The 12731-nt window shown below is 40.8% G+C and overlaps 1 long non-coding RNA gene across 1 annotated transcript in view; it reads left to right on the top strand.

Moving 5' to 3' along the window:
* The window catches only part of LOC130540762 (uncharacterized), a 50922-nt gene extending 38398 nt beyond the window's left edge, over positions 1-12524 (top strand). Inside the window, exon 3 of the long non-coding RNA XR_008954754.2 lies at positions 11474-12524. This is a non-coding gene — a long non-coding RNA (uncharacterized LOC130540762). The remainder of the gene's footprint in view (positions 1-11473) is intronic.
* Positions 12525-12731: the final 207 nt, after the last annotated feature.

Consider the following 12731-nt stretch of genomic DNA (forward strand, 5'->3'; position numbering starts at 1 on the left):
TGACTGCAGAGAGGTAACGAAAATCTCTGTGATTCAGTCTCATCATCTAAGAAACAGGAATAATAATAGAAAAATAACCTAAAATAATATATAATACAATATCATATAAAACAATAGGGCTGGTGTGAGATTAAGAGAACTGGTCCATAAAGCACTAAACATGGTGGCTGACACAGAGGAAATGCTCAGTCAGCATCAGGTGGCTCTTTAGATATGCAGTTGTGATCACATCTGGAATTCACTATGTGCTTAAAATGGATACTTTATATGAAGTCTGTCTATTTGAGATATCCCAAAAAATTAAAAATCAAGCTGACTGGTCTTTTGAGAATGAAAGATGTGGGGGAAAATGCAATGAAGATTGAATTTGGGTCAATCACTCACTGTCTTGCTTGTTCGGGAATTATGACTAGAAGTGTTAATAAAAGAATTAAGCCATGAGTTACTCTCAGAAGTATTGCTATAAACATTTGACCTCTGCTACCATCCCTGTTGTAAGGACTCATTGAACATTTACATGTTGCATGGTGCGTGCTCATTAATTTTTCTATTGCACTAAAGTTAACTTCTACATAGATATCAAAATTATTCCTACTTCACGAGTCTGTATCAGAAAAAGATTTTCAAGACAAGTGCCATTGCTTATGACTTTTCTGAACATAGGTCATGGGAAATCTAATCAGCATCAAAACTATGCTAGCATTTCTCATATTTTATTTTGAAAGGACAGCAAGTGATCTCAGGATGGTGCTGGCCCATCTCTCCAAACACTGTCTGTAGTTGCATGATAGAAGAGTGTGTGAGAATTCAAATGATAATTCATAATGGATTTGAAGGATGTCTTCTTTCTTGGTGATGAGGGGCTAGCATAAAGGGAACTTGGTTGACTTCCAATCCTTGAAGCTATTGCTTCTGATTCACTTCTGTTAAGCAGATATTTTTGGATAATGATACTATAGGATAAATGCTGATTAGGTCCATTGTTAGCAGAGGGGAGCTGAGCTAAAGCAGTTTGCAAGTTGTGACTGTAGTTGCTTGATGAACTATTGAACTAATTGCCTACATTGCTGAACTAACTAAAGAATTTCTTTAAGTTAGAGGATGATGACAGGGAAGAGACTATTTACAAATAGTGCTTCTTGTACAGCTGGGTAGAATTTAGGGTCATTCATTTATGTTCAGCATTTCCAAAGGTTAACAATATGAATCATACAACTGAAATTGGCATCACATGGCTTTAGAATGTCACCACATCAAACATGCAGCTGGCCTCAGGGAAGGAGGCCTGATGTCATTGTATGTTTGGCCTATATGTTTTCTTAACCCAACAGCTAGCTTCCTGTGAAACAGTACATCCGCATGGAATGTCTCCGTGGACTACACGTAGAGTTCAGGATACTTCTGCCATCTTAGTTGTGTGAGTGAGCCAAATCACACAGCCAAATGCCCATTTGGAAAATAGGTTCTGAATTTATACACATGAAAAACCAAGGGAAAAAGATTTGCCTATAGAGAGATCACACCAAGGATACTGAGCTGGGGATGATTAAAATAAAAGTGACATTGACCAGGTAAAATTCCATTTTAGGTGACCATCGCTGTCACACAGTTCTAGTGATACATTTGCAGCAACCAACTTTGCAAGCTGCAAAGGATCAGCCTTATGATCCAGATTTGGCCTTTGATTTGGGGGATGCTATTTGCATTATGGCACTCTTCCTGTGATGAGCTTTATGACTTCTTATTACCCAGTACATAAAACTCTGCTATTGCATTGTGATGACTATCCATTTTAATCTTCAAGAATTTATAACCTGACTCGAGGTGAGTGATTTAAAATAGAAAAACAACCAAAGACATATGTTACAAATACCAGTGCTTCCCCTGAGTTCTCTGAGGCTAGTGTTGGGCTCTCTTGAGGCCAGCATGGTCATGGTTTCTGCTCTACCACCTCCGTGCATCATGAACCTGGAGTGTCTATACCTTCCCCATGTTTAGAACGGACAGATTTGATGGATGAAGAGTCTCCAGCTAAACTCTTAAGTTTCCTGAGGGAAGGTTCTGTCTCTTATGCAGCATTATATAAATCTAGTGTCTGGCATGGTGCCTAATGTATAGTGGGAATTTAAGTATTTTGATTGAATGAATAAACAAATATAGATGTGCCCATGGGAAGTAGACCACACAGGAAAAGTTACTGTGTATTGATTCATTTGCTGACTAGCAAATAGGATATTTGGAAATAAATTGGTCATATTGCTATTACCCTCCAAATAATCACATTGTTTCTACAGATTGCAATATAGGCATAAGCATCATGTGAAGTAGGTATCCATTCTGATTATAAAAATAAGGTGGTGCCATCTGGGAAGTGAGGAGCGCCTCTGCCCCGCTGCCCCGTCTGGGAGGTGAGGAGTGTCTCTGCTCGGCCGCCCCGTCTGGGAAGTGGGGAGCGCCTCCGCCCGGCCGCCCTGTCTGGGAAGTGGGGAGCGCCTCTGCCCGGCCGCCCCATCTGGGAAGTGGGGAGCGTCTCTGCCCGGCCGCCCCGTCTGGGAAGTGGGGAGCGCCTCTGCCCGGCCGCCCCGTCTGGGAGGTGTACCCAACAGCTCCGAAGAGACAGCGACCATTGAGAATGGGCCATGATGACGATGGGGGTTTTGTCGAAAAGAAAAGGGGGAAATGTGGGGAAAAGAAAGAGAGATCAGATTGTTACTGTGTCTGTGTAGAAAGAAGTAGACATAGGAGACTCCATTTTGTTCTGTACTAAGAAAAATTCTTCTGCCTTGGGATGCTGTTAATCTATAACCTTACCCCCAACCCCGTGCTCTCTGGAACATGTGCTGTGTCCACTCAGGGTTAAATGGATTAAGGGCGGTGCAAGATGTGCTTTGTTAAACAGATGCTTGAAGGCAGCATACTGGTTAAGAGTCATCACCACTCCCTAATCTCAAGTACCCAGGGACACAAACACTGCGGAAGGCCGCAGGGACCTCTGCCTAGGAAAACCAGAGACCTTTGTTCACGTGTTTATCTGCTGACCTTCTCTCCACTATTATCCTATGACTCTGCCACATCCCCCTCTCCGAGAAACACCCAAGAATGATCAATAAATACTAAAAAAATAATAATAATGAAAATAAAAAAAATAAGGTGGTGCATCGAATGGCAAAGTGATTAGGAATCCCTTTGGACAGTTCATTCATAAGGAATTTGATTCTGAACTTTAAATTCCTTCTGGTAAGGTGAGCTAACTTGCTTTAGCTAACACTTGCTCTGCCTGATTCTTGCATATCTCGATGGCTCTGTTATAAAGCACAGTAGTGACTAAATCAGTAGAAAACACTGCAGCCACTCCATGGGTCAGGGGGCTGGAGGGGATGATATTTAAGGACCCTTCTGTCCCTGAATTGTTCTAAGCCTATTAAAAAACCAACAAAATAAGACAACAAAAAAGGAAAAAGCCCACTTCCAGAAGCAGTCTTTTCTGTGAAAAAAAAAAAAAAAATTAATCAAGCTATTATTTGGCATCTTGTTGAAAAGGCACAGTTAAAAAAAAAGATTATGAGACAAGTTTTTTTAATTTGCATTTCTACAAGTTGCTTTGCTGTCATCTAGAAATGGCTCAAGCCTTATGTTTCGGATCTTAGCATGAGTCAGGAGGGGCTTAGCTTCTGCCCCCAACCCTTATCCACCTGCTGATGGTGATGGGGAGGCTTTTGCATTTGTTTCCATGTCAGCTGACCCTTGGGCTTGGGTTCTGGAGCTTGCAATGTCCCTCACAGGGACAGGGACTGATCCTGGAAATGGCCTGGCAGTGTACTCACCCAGCGGGGTGAACTCAGGCAACCGACAACTTGGTGACTTCGACAGATGTTTTTGTCTCAAAGCCTTGGGCACCTTGCCCTGCTGTCTTGCATGCAGAGGGTGATGCCTGGCACCCTGCCTGGTGCCACCAGGAATGAGTGTAGCCCCAGGGAGTACTGCCAAGTCATGTCGGTGAGCTGCTTTCTGGGGGCTAACTGGCCACTGGATAAATGTGTTGGTCGGCGTGTTCAGAACAGTCAGGGGTCACACTAGCTTAAGTATCTCACTGCTTTATGTGGCTGTAACTTCTAAGTCTATGTTCTGTGTTTCAAGCCATTTTGTTTATACATTGCATTTGCTTCATTGTGCAATTGTGGTGACTGAGGGGGTTCACTGGACAGAAGCCATAGGTTTCACGGTTGTGTCTGTAGCAAAATATTAGTGGGAAAACATGCTGCCCCGAGTGTATTCTGGTTCAACTCTGAAGATTGAAGTCACCTAAACAATAAATAAGAGATAAACCCTGCCAGTCAACAACAGATTACATAGACCCACTTTTGGTAAAGCATGGTGCAGTTGAAAAGCACTGAGCTTGTAGTCAGGAAGCCTCTGCATATTCTGCTTCACCATTTATAAGCTGGGCCCTTGAATGTTTTCAATGTATTTTAAATTTGGTCCTGTTCCTATTTTAATAACTTTATTTTGTATTGAAGTATCTCTCAAATTAAAAAGAAAATGAGTGAAGAGGTTGCAAATTTATCAGGTTACTTAAGTCTTTGTGCCTCAATTTCCTTACCTTTATAATCGAGTTCATTTATTCATTCAATACACAGCAGTTGAATATTTTCTCTCTGCTAGGCACTGGCCTGGGTCCTGGGGGTACAATGGGGAAGAAGACTGGGTCCTGCTCCTGTTCCAGGGAACAGAGTCATTATTCAGGGACAAATCCCAGAGCAAAGAACAAGGTGCTCTTGCAGAGAAAAGAACCCAGAGTCATTGGAATATGGAGGCCAAAGAAAGTTATTCTGCTGGGACCTTAAGCTCCATCTAGAGGTGATGTTTTGAGCTGAGCTAAAAAGATGAGCTGGGATCCTGTCAAGACTTGGAGCAGGAGCAGGGTGAGTGCATTCTGAACAAAGGGGAAAGTGTGTTTGGTCACACGAGGCAATGAAAGAGTATCTGGAAATAGGGAGATGCTGCTCCTGGAGAAAGACAGAGTGGCAGAAGTGCGAAGCGCAGCAGCAGTGAGGTGTTGTGCCTGTACTACCTTACTTCACAGAGGTGCTGGGACCATCAACTATGACAACACTCTGCAGGCTAGGAAAATGATTAGCAGAGGTTTTTTTTTTTTTTTTTTTTTTTCTGATTGTGAAAACAACCTAGTTTTATTGTAGTTAATTTAGGAAATACACGTTAGTATTAAAAAAAAAAAACCCTCCAGAATCTCTCCCCGGAGAAAGAACTGTAACATTTTGATGTGTTTCTTAACACCTAGGTGTGATTCCTTGTTACTCTCTGTGATGTTTAAACTGAGACCTAAAGATTAAGAAGGGAGTGGTGGCAGAGACATGGGAGGTGCCTCCAGGCAGACATGAGCTTGTGGAAGGCCCCGAGAGGGGAGAGACCGGCCTGTGGAAGGACCTGGAAAAAGATCAGGGGGCTGGAGTCGAGGGTGAGAGCAGGAGCAGTGGGATGAAGTTGCAGGTTGGTGGCCAGATCACGTGCGACTTTGTGGGGCATGCCCAGCATTTGGGCAACTGGGAAGTTTGATGAGTTTTGACCAGGAAACTGATATGCCATGGTCTTTCTTTTCCCAAAGACCACTGATTGTGGGAGGCAGGTGTGGAAGCAGGGAGACCAGATAAATTCTCGTGAAAGATTATGGTGGCAGTGGAGATAGAAAGCATTACATTTAAGGCCAACTTGGGGGATGTGATTGACAGGATTTGGTGATAGAGTGCCATGGGAGCTGAGGAAGGAGAAACTGAGGATGAGTAGTCATGGGTTCACAGACATTAAAGTGCAGATAGTTTTATTATACTCAGATAATAGAAGTGAACTGTGGTTAAGATGTTTCTGATTTCCCCATATTTTATCAATGCTCTATCATCACTTATCACTGATTCTTGTGTTTTTCCACTTTAGGACTTGAAGAAATGCATGTTGGTCGAGAAGATTGCTTTACTTATCCCCTTTGTTTTCTGCCCTTCCTTCTCTCTACCCCTAATTCCAGGAGTTTCCATCCCTTTCTGGGTGCTGGTCAGAACTCATAACTCGGAGCCACACCCATGATGTGGCCTAAAGGGGAGGCAGAGGAGACTTGGATGAGCAGACACAAGACATCCCAAAATGTGCTGGACAGGCAGGGGAAGGGAAGTGCTGCCCTTCCTTCTGATGTGGAACCTGCCCTCCCCACTCCCACACTCTGGATGAATCTCTCACCTCTCTTGATCTTCTAGGTTAAATCAATATCTGGAGGTAAAGCTGAGTTGCTGAAGGTCTCATGAGTAGATGAGAAAACCAGTCTTAGTGAGTAAGAATGAACTCCAGTCAGCTTTAGAACACTGACAAAAGTCAAAGCTGATGGTTTGACATGGAGTTAATGTTAACTGGTTAGGATGACTGGCTGGTGTTGAACTGGAATGTTAGCAGTGGGTATCTCTAACTTGTGAGGTTACAGGTGACATTAATTTTCTTCTTTGTATGTCTGTGTATTTTACAAGTTTTCTGCAATGAGCACGTGCTCTTTAAAAAACCTGATGAAAAATCAGTTTTATTATTGCCATTGCTGTAAAATTATATATACTTCTCAAATTCACCAGTTTTAATAACTATGTGAAATGTGTTTAATTTTAGGGAAAAGATGGCTTAGTTTTTATTGAAAGGAATTACCATTCTGTTTCTTTTGAATGACAGAGCTGAGAGCCCCTAAAAATAGATTGCCTATTTGTAAATCTGCCTTGTATACTTGGAAGTTTCTAAGGAAATGCAAATTGAGATTTTACTCAAAATGTTTAAAAATATAAGTAGTAGGCCAGGCATGGTGGCTCAGGCCTGTAATCCCAGCACTTTGGGAGGCCGAGGTGGGCGGATCACGAGGTCAGGAGATTGAGACCATCCTGGCTAACACTGTGAAACCCCGTCTCTACTAAAAATACAAAAAATTAGCCAGGCATGGTGGTGGGCACCTGTAGTCCCAGCTTCAGGAGGCTGAGGCAGGAGAATGGCGTGAACACAGCAGGCGGAGCTTGCAGTGAGCCAAGATCATGCCACTGCACTCCAGGTGGGTGACCAGCGAGACTCTGTCTCAAAAAGAAAAAAAAAAAAAAAAAGAAAGAAAGAAAAAAAATAAGTAGTATATCTAAGAACTTTAACCATATGACTATCATATATAAGCTGTGGCATATGTGTGTATGTGTATACGCACATACTTATATATATACACACACACACACAATATACATTTACATACATAAAATTTACATATATAATATACATTTATACATATATGAAATCTTTGTATCACCCACAGAATTTAACTTAGTACCAGAATATTAGTTTTAGTATCTCAATAATTGGTAAATAATTGTTGGAAGTATGTGCTATTCTGGATTTTACTTATTAAAAATGGTAGGAAATGCAAATGACAGGAGGGAGCTTACTTTAAGTTTTTTTTTTTTTTTTTTTTTGAGACAGGAGTCTCTGTCGCCCAGGCTGGAGTGCAGTGGCACGATCTCGGCTCACTGCAAGCTCCGCCTCCCGGGTTCACGCCATTCTCCTGCCTCAGCCTCCTGAGTAGCTGGGACTACAAGCACCCGCCACCACACCTGGCTAATTTTTTTTTGTATTTTTAGTAGAGACGGAGTTTCACCGTGTTAGCCACGATGGTCTCGATCTCCTGACCTCGTGATCCACCCGCCTCAGCCTCCCAAGGTGCTAGGATTACAGGAGTGAGCCACCGCGCCCAGCCAAAGTTTTTAAGCTTTTTAAAAACAGCTGTATGTTTGGATGAAAAAAATCAAGTAGGTACAAATAAAAGGACTTGATATAAGAGCAGTACATCCAGAAAGGAGATAGAGGCTTTAATTTACTAAGATCTCAATATGATGTAATGATTAAAAATAAAGAAATATAATTTTAGGCTGCATTAATATAATACAGTATCTTCAACAAGCGATATAGTACTTTTCACTTAAAAACAAACCCTGTGTAGGCCGGGCATGGTGGCTCATGCCTGTAATCCCAGCACTTTGGGAGGCCGAGGTGGGCAGATAGATCACTTGAGGTCAGGAGTTCAAGACCAGCCTGGCCAACATAGTGAAACTCTCTCTACTAAAAATATAAAAATTGGTCAGGTGTGGTGGAGCATTCTTGTAGTCCTAGCTACTCAGGAGGCTGAGGCAGAAGAGTCACTTCAGCCTGGCAGGTGGAGGTTGCAGTGAGCTGAAATTACACCACTGCACTCCAGCCTGGGCAACAGAGACAGAATCCGACTCAAACACAAAGAAAGACAACCAAAAAACCCACCAAACCCTGTGTAATTTTCTTTGAAGAGAAAATATCTTCACACGGTTCAAATATAAAAAAATACAAAAATATGTTTATTGAAAAATTTACACTCCTTTTCTATCCTGTGTCAGCCTGGTTCCCATCTCCCCCAAGAGGTAAGCACTGGTGTCAACTCGTTTATTCTTCTAACGATTTTGTGTAGTTTCAAACATTCTCTTCCTTTTAAACAAATGACAGCATTATGCACAGTGTTCTCTACCTCTATGCCTTTTCAAATTAAAAGAGTATTTCAGAAATTATTTAATATAGGTTCTTCTTTATAGCTATATAATATTCCATTGTGTGGATGTACTATGATTAACAAATCCCCTGCTAATAAACAGTTAGGTTTTTCCCTCTTTTCCCTTGGCCAAACAAAGCTTCAGAAAAACATCTTAAAGCATTATGTGTATAAATATATTAGTAAGATAAATTTCTAGAAATGGAATTATTAACTCAAAGGGTATATACTTTTTTTTTTTTTTTTTTGAGGTGGAGTCTTGCTCTGTCGCCCAGGCTGGAGTGCAGTGGTGCAATCTCGGCTCACTGCAACCTCCGCCTCCCGGGTTCATGCCATTCTCCTGCCTCAGCCTCCTGAGTAGCTGGGACTACAGACGCCTGCCACCATGTCTGGCTAATTTTTTGTATTTTTAGTAGAGATGGGGTTTCACCGTGTTAGCCAGGATGGTCTCGATCTCCTGACGTCGTGATCCACCCACCTCGGCCTTCCAAAGTGCTGGGATTACAGGTGTGAGCCACAGCGCCCAGCCCCTCAAAGAGTATATACATTTTTAAAATTATACAGTTCCTGATAATTTTTCTCTAGGATTAAACAATTTATGGTCCTATTAGCAATGAATAAGAGTAACTATCTACATTCTCACCAACAATGTGTTATCAAACATATAATTCTATAAGTGAAAAGTGGCATTTCGGTGTAGTTTTTGATTTCTATTTCTTCAATGGGGGGAGGACACACATGTTTCTGGGTTTATAGGTCATTCATATTTCCTTTTCTGTGTACTCTCATTCATACATTTTGTCTAGTTTTCTTTTATGTTGGTTATATTACCCTGTTAAAGCTAAACCCTTACTAGGGTCCAGAAGGCCTTATGATCTGGTACCCAGGTGTGTAAAATTTTCTGTGGATTAGAAAATACCGGAGAAAATTTGTGAGAGATGATAAAAATGGAAAAATGATGCTAAAGCATTCCAAAGGCTATGGCCTGGGTGCTCACTTTTGCTTTAAAAACTTCCATATACTGGGAATATTTCCTTGGGAAAATAATTGGATTTCATAGTGGAAATTAGAAGAAAATATTTGTGTTAAGAAAATTCATGTTATCTTCTACTTTGATGGAAATCAACTTTTTCCCCATTAAAAAATATAAATCGTGTTACAGATTCAAGTGCAAGTGATTTTTAAAGTGACATGGCAAAGTGAAATGGAGGATTGAAGCAGTTTTCTGGATAGCCCAGGCTACCACCTGACCACCTCATCTGATATGTACATGTAATTAACAATTTTTCGTGAGAAGTTTAAATCACTATAGCAGTCAACTGTTTTCCAAAATTCATTCTTCTTTTCTTCTACTCTACTGGATTGTTTTCCTAAGCACAAAGAATTTTGCCACAGCTAAAGTCAGTATTTCTCAGCTTCTTATTGCAGCTAGATGTGGCCATGTGATTATGTTTCGGCGATGGGATATGAACAAAAATGATATGTGGCACATTCAAGTCCTGACCTGAAAGGATTGTTATGTGAACATCCATTGTGTCTTCTCCCTTTCTGCTGACTGAGATGTAGTTGTGATAGCAGGAACTGGAGGAGCCACTTTGGACTCAGAGATGGAAAACCTGTGTTGAGGAGTCCTGGACTTTTATGTGAAAACTTCTATTTAAACTATTGTATGTCTGAGTCCTTTGATCACAGCATCTTGTGCTGTATTCCCAAAAGTACAATATCTTTGCTTCATAATAAACTGTCTCCAAATGCAGTGACTTAAAAAAACAATCATTTATTAGCTCCTGATACTGTTGTTTGTCAATATGGTCTATGCTCATCTGGGCAGTTGCCTGGGTTCACTCACATGGCTGCAGGTAGCTGGTGGGTGTGCTAAGGGATAATTGGCTCTGGATGGCCTAATTCATGTGATTGACAGGGGTAGTGGGAGCAACTGTGTTCCATGTCTCTAGCATTTAACAAGTTCAGGCTTCTTCTTATGGTGGCTGGATTCCAAATGTAACCAGAGATAGCAAGCCCCAGTGAGCAATCAGTTTTTACACCCCTGTTTGTGTTATACTTGGTAATGCCACACTGGCCAAAAAAAATAACATGGCCAAACCAAGAGTGAATGTGGGAAGGTGTATATTTACAGCAGGGTTTCTGAACAGCAACACTACTGATATTGGGGCTGGAAAATTCTTTGTCTTGTGGGCCATCCTGTGCGTTGTAGGACATTCAACAGCATCCCTGGCTTCTACCCCTCAGATATCAGTAACAGTTCAGGCCATAACCTTCACACACCCCAGACCATAACACACAAACATGTCTCTAACATTGCCAATGACCTTTGCATGGAAAAATTGCCTTCAGTTGAAAATAACTGGTTTATAGGGAGATGTGAATCTGGTGTGAAACTTTGAGGACTATTAATGCAACAATCTGCCACATACAACAATTGATACAGTCAGCTTATTTTTCTTTGCTGTGTTGTTACTCTTAAATTCGGACACTGTTGCTAATTATCTCCACTGATGTGTATGTTTTTGAAAAGCTGTTGTTTAGTTCAAGGACTCAGCCCTTGTGTTTAGAGCTTGATGTTGTTTGTGATTCTGCCTTTTATACTTGGACTACTAGCACAAAACTGGCCTTAGTTACTAGAAAATATTAGTATTGTGATATATTGGATTATTATACTCAAATCTTTGCTTCTTCTCTGTAATAACACATTTCTTCCTGTTGTCAGGTGACTTACCATGCCTCACAGGAGGCAGAATACACATCTTTGCTCCATTGTCCTTGGGCTTGGCCGCGTGATTTGTTTTGACGGATAGAGGGTGGGCATATGTAAATGCCAATTCTGACAGAGGTTTTAAAAGGCTTTGCATGTTTCTGCAGGTCTCTCTTGTGCTCCTGCCTCCTGCCATGAGAACAGCAAGTCCCAGGTGAGAACTAATCCTTCTGCCTAACTCTCCATAGGAGAAAACCTGAACTTGACCTACGGTCTGGAACAGAGCCACCCAGATGACCCACAGACACTGGGAGAGAAATGAAGACTTATTGTTTTAGACTTTGATATTCTGGAATTGATTGCAGCATCATTACGGCAAAAGCTGACTAATACAATTCCATTTTTTATTCTATTAAGTTTTTTATTAAAAAAGTATATAACCATTGTTGAAAAATTAGAAAATACAGAAAATCAAAATGAAGAAAAAAATTGGGTAGGAAGACAGGCTCAAACAACTATGATGCAATTACATGTTTATTTACAATTGTGATAAGTGCTATAAAGGGAAAGTCTGTATTCTAGGATAATATTAATATTTAAAAAGAGGGCATAGGCTAGGCATGGTGGCTCATGCCTATAATCCCAGCACTTTGGGAGGCCGAGGCGGACAGATCACCTGAGGTCAGGAGTTTGAGACCACCCTGGTCAACATGGTGAAATCCCATCTCTACTAAAAATACAACAATTAGCTGGGCGTGGTGGCACATACTTGTAATCCCAGCTGGTTGGGAGGCTGAGGCAGGAGAACCACTTGAACCCGGGAGGCGGAGGTCACAGTGCCTGGGCGACAGAGCGAGACTCCGTCTCAAAAAAAAAAAAAAAAAAAGAAGGCATGATATAATCTGGAATCAGGAAAAACTTTCCAAAAGAAATAATATTACGCATATCATGTATTAAATACATAAAAACTATAATGTTTTATCTATTATAATACACACATACTTTTATATTACAAATAGTTTAGTTCTTATATATATTTCTTATACATATTTCTCTCATATATAATGTAACATGTATAAGAGAACATATTACTGAATTTATTCTCTTCAATGGACAATATAAAATTAACATCTTTCCATATTAACAAATATGTTCTCACATCATCATTTATTTTAATGCCTGTCTCATATTCCAGTGATATGTGTGGGCCATGGTTGATTCAACCCATCCTCTGATGTTGGACATTTGAGTTGATTTTCATTTTTTGTCACTCTGAACAATCTTGTAATGAACATTCTAGCAAGGACTCTAACCTGTTTGCTGAAGAGAAATAATTGTGGTGAAAATGAGAAAATTATGTGCTGCGAAGCAAAATTCTATGACATATCCTGACCTTATGTATCCCCTCAGGAGGCATAATGGAAA

The sequence above is a fragment of the Pan paniscus genome, chromosome 14, assembly GCF_029289425.2.
Source record: "Pan paniscus chromosome 14, NHGRI_mPanPan1-v2.0_pri, whole genome shotgun sequence".
In the NCBI taxonomy this organism is placed as follows: domain Eukaryota; kingdom Metazoa; phylum Chordata; class Mammalia; order Primates; family Hominidae; genus Pan; species Pan paniscus.